The sequence below is a fragment of the Chiloscyllium plagiosum genome, chromosome 14, assembly GCF_004010195.1.
Source record: "Chiloscyllium plagiosum isolate BGI_BamShark_2017 chromosome 14, ASM401019v2, whole genome shotgun sequence".
NCBI lineage: Eukaryota > Metazoa > Chordata > Chondrichthyes > Orectolobiformes > Hemiscylliidae > Chiloscyllium > Chiloscyllium plagiosum.
In genome coordinates this window covers 49,991,550-49,996,335 of record NC_057723.1, presented here as the reverse complement: position 1 = coordinate 49,996,335, position 4,786 = coordinate 49,991,550, and the positions used below count along the sequence as shown (strand labels likewise).

The window sequence follows — 4,786 nt, the reverse complement described above, 5'->3', positions numbered from 1 at the left end:
AAGCTTCAGTACGTCTATCAGCACATAGTCCTAGACCTTGGAATGTGCCAGTCTGCAATACTCAGTCGGGGTCAACTACCTTCAGTTGGAAGACCAACAGGTTTCGGGCAGACCAAAGAGCGTCTTTCACTGAGTTGATGATCCTCCAGGCACAGTTGATCTTCGTCTCAGTGTGTCCCCCGGGGAACTGACCGTAGAGCAGAGAGTCCAGTGTCACAGATATGTTGGGGACGAACCTCGACAAACACCATTGCATTCCTCTCCAGACTTCCTTTGCAGAAGGAGGTGTGTGACAGTCTCATCCCCTCCACAGCCACTTTGAGGGCAGTGTGCGGTGGCACACAGAGTCCAGCCATTCATAACAGATGTCACAGGCAGGGCCCTCCTCACCACCAGCCAAGCCATGTCTTGGTGCTTGTTTGAAAGTTCTGGCGTTGAGACATTTTGCCAAATGACTTTGACAGTCTGCCTGGGAACTGCCCAACTGGATCCACCCTCTCCTTTTCCGAAGGGTCTCAAGGACACTACGTGCTGACCACTTCCTGATGGATTTGTGGTCTAAGGTGGTTTTCTTCATAAATTTCTCCACAAAAGACAGGTGATGCAAAATGGTCGAACTACTTGGAGCGTTCTGCGGCAGTGAGGCCAGACATATTCTTCGCAACACCGGGGACAGGTAGAACCTCAGTACGTAGTGACATTTGGTGTTTGCATACCTGGGATCCACACACAGCTTGATGCAGCCACACACAAAGGTGGCCATCAGGGTGAGAGTGGCATTGGGTGTGAATTTTTCCCGGTTTCCCAGATTTTTATATATTGTGTCCCTTCAGACCCAGCCCATCTTTGATCTCCACATGAAGTGGAAGACAGCCCGGGTGACTATGGCGGCACAGGTTCTGGGAATATGCCAGATCTGTGCCACATATAACAATGCTGAGAGTACCTCACACCTGATGACCAGGTTTTTACCTGCGATAGAGAGTGACTGTTGCTCCCGTCCGCCCAGTTTCTGCCTTACTTTACTGATATGCTCTTCCCAAGGCTTGGCGCATGCCCCAGTCCCTCTGAACCAAATATCCAGCACTTTCAGGTGGTCAGTCCTAATGGTGAATGGGATAGAGGATTGGTCGACCCAGCTCCCAAAAGAGTATGGCCTCGCTCTACCTTGGCCCCTGAGGCCCATTCAAACTGGTCGCACGTGCGCATGAGTCTGTGTATGGTCAGCAGAAAACAGCAACGTCATCCATATACAAACAAAGGAGAGAACACTCAAGCAACACTGCTTTTTCCAAAACCCAGGATTGAACTGGGGACCTTTAGATCTTCAGTCTAATGCTCTCCCAACTGAGCTATTTCAGCTACGGATTGATGCCTAAAAGGCCACCTACTGTTAACCTAGCATTAGTATTTGACTAAGCTAGCCACACTTTTCAAAATAGAGACAGTCTTATAGCTTGTGGTTATTCAGTACACACAGTAATAGCTCTATCATTCATGACTACCTGACTGCTGCCAATATAATTCTGTAAGATGAAATCTCTGAACATTAGTTGTCTATCACGGAGCCTGTCAGTCATCCAAGGGCATTTTACACATTAGCCTCAGTATTCATTATTGGTTAAAGTTGTTGTGGAGATAATACATGATAAGGAGGCTGGTCATTGCCTGGCTAGCTGCGTGCCACACTGGGTGAATTAGATGGAAGAATATTCTGAGTAGCAAGTATTCACAAAATAATTTGTGAGGAACTTTTGGGTCTTTTTTGAATATGGAATAAGATGGCTTGAATTTTAAATAATACATGACTCGCCAATCGTTTTTGCTCATTTATTTAAGTCTCTTTAGCTTACCATCCTTACTATTTGCATACTAGTTTTCAATTAGGCATTTCACAGATTATTCAGCCATTTACTTCATCTCAGACATTATAAATCTTGTTGCCCTTTTTTACGGCTTTGAAATGCTTAATTAACAACATAAAATGATGGAAACATTCAATTGATCAGGCAGAATCTGTGATGAATAGAAGGTTGGGCTAATGGGTCAGGTTTATTCCAAAGAGTGACAGAGATTTCTTTTAAAGTTTGTAGAAGTAATCCTTGTGGAGCATACTGAAACATTTTGAACACTACCAATGTTGTTATAGGTTCGATATAATACTTACTGAATGTTATGAAATGCTCATGAATGACGGCAGAGGCGGTCAAGGATCATAGAACTATTGTTATAGTTAGTCTCTTGAGACTGCTGCCTTGCTGTCAAACTCAGGAGGCTGGCAGAATGTGGGAGGTGATAGTGCAATAGTGTTCAAGATTCCATGAAAGCAGATACACATTTTGTGCTTCAATGCAGGTACAATAAATATGTATCGAATATAAATACAATTGAAGAATTAAGCTGATGCAGAGAACTCAGAATAAAGAAGATTACAACGGTTATCAATATACAGAAATTAAAATACAGCTTCAAAATTACTTATTTTATAGATTTGGATTCTATAAAATTTTAATATGGTACTTTGGTAAGACCAAACTCACAGTACTGCATGGAATTCCAATCTTTACACTCTAAAGATAAAGTTGAGAAAGTGGAAACAAATAAATACAAAGGTGTTACAGAATTGAGAGGAAGCAGCCAGTAAAAATGAATGAGCAAGTTGAGGCTATTTTCTCTGAAAGAGAAGACTAGGATGAGATCTGATCATAGTCCTTAAAATTATGGAGTATTCTAAAGATTGTGGTTTCTCCCTTCCCCTGCTAAGAAGGTCAAGAAGTCATACCCGCAACCCTGATGGCTGTCCAGTAACAATTTAACTCTGGGAGTTGAGTTAATTGTTTAAGGCAAGGTCTCTGTTCCTGTGTCTGGAGAAGCTTCACAGCTCTGTGGCTCCAGTACCACCAGCCAAGAGTCTTGGCCGCTACTGTGATTGTAGACAGTCCCACCACACCAATGACTTGACTGTGATCATGGTTGGGGTTTCAGCAAGGGTTGGGTACAGGAGGTAAGGACTGGGTGCATGAAGCCAGGGGAGGTCAGCTAATGGTAGGAGAAGATAGGTAAGAGACAGGATTATGACCCATTGGATTTTATGTGCCCCGCCTTCAAAGTCACTGGTGGGAGAACATAACATTCAGGCTGTGAAGGCATTCAATAGGCTGGATGTTGACAAATTGTCAGTACTTCCGGATGATTCCAGATCAAGCAGGCTTAAATATAGAGGGCAGGAGCTTGCAATAATCATGAGTGAAAGAGAAGGCATTCCCAATCTATCCTTTGAAACTGACCACAACCTCTAGAATACACATTTGTGCAATTAAACATGAAATTGCAGAAGTTGCTCTCAGCGATTCTATGCTTTAATATTTGATTATGCTGTTGAAGCTTCTGCAGTTAGAAATCATTTGAAATCAGTAAATTGACAAGTAATTATACCTCTCTCCCCCACATACACACTATTATAAAGTTGAAGGCATATACTGTACCTTTAAGAGAGAGAGAATGCATTCTAAACTGAGAGTTTACAAGCATCTGTGTATATGACTAGATGGCAGTCCAGAGTATACTGGAAAATTGAAGAAACGTAACATTTGGCTGTGAAATGGATACCTAAGTTTTGTTTGCTATTTTGACAACAATTTGAATTTAACCAATCAGTTTAAATTATGCCCAGGATACTAAAACTCAGTCGAGTTTGAATTTATTGTTTTGTCAACATTGAACCGAGACAATCCCATTTTGGGGGAGGACGGGGTATAAAAATGTGGACACTTTGAGAATTGGTCAGAAAGCAACCATCGTTGAGAGAGACAGAGCTAATTGCCCATCCAATGTCTTGCGCTCAAAGAAATTGGGAAATACTGTCTATCAAAGTTACAAATCACACAATGCCAGGTTATAGTCCTACAGGTTTAATTGGAAGCACTAGCATTCAAAGCGCTGCTCCTTCATCAGGTGGTTGTGGAGTGCACAATTGTAAGACACAGAATTTATAGCTAAAGTTTACAATGTGAAGTAACTGAAAGTATACATTGAAAAATACCTTGATTGTTTGTTAAGTCTCTCATTTATTAGAATGACCATGATAGTTTCACTTCTTTCATATATAAATCACAACACTTTTTTTAAAAGTTACATTCTCAGGTTAACAGTAACAATTGGTGTCAGTGCAGATAAGATGTTGAGATGTTGTAGGTGTTCGCCCCCTGTGTTCCACAATGTTTAGACTGATTCGAATCTAAAAAGTGAGTTACCAGTCTTACGTGGATTCATGCAGTTTTTGAGCAAAGTACAATATAACTCTGCAAATACAAATTCACCCCACAAATGTATATGTGTGTGTGTGTATGTGGGTTTGTGTATGTCTGTGTGGGGGTTTGTGAGTGTCTGTGAGAGAGTGTATATGTGGGTGTGAGAGTGTAAAGTGGTCTAAGTCTGTGAGAGGGTGCATGTGTGAGAGTGGAAGTGTGTGTGTCTGTAGGAGTGTGTGTGAGTGTCTGTGTGCGTGTCTGTGTATAGGAGTGCCTGTGTGTGTGTGCATGCATGCGTAGGAGCATGTGTGTGTGTGCATAGTGCAATGGTGGTCACCTGCAGTGTGAATATAGTGTGACATGAACCTAAGGTCATACTACAGGTCACACTACAAGTGACCACCATTGCATTATACACACACACAGACACTCCTCTGCAGATGCAGATGCAGACACACACACACACACACTCTCCAACAGACACACACACTCCCACTCTCACACATGCACCCTCTCACAGACTTAGACACTTTACA

The 4,786-nt window shown here is 42.2% G+C and overlaps 1 non-coding gene across 1 annotated transcript; it reads right to left on the bottom strand.

The window, feature by feature from the left end:
- Nucleotides 1–1,289: 1,289 nt before the first annotated feature.
- Nucleotides 1,290–1,368, bottom strand: trnaf-gaa. Its single transcript has one exon. It is a non-coding gene; the product is annotated as a tRNA-Phe (tRNA).
- Nucleotides 1,369–4,786: the final 3,418 nt, after the last annotated feature.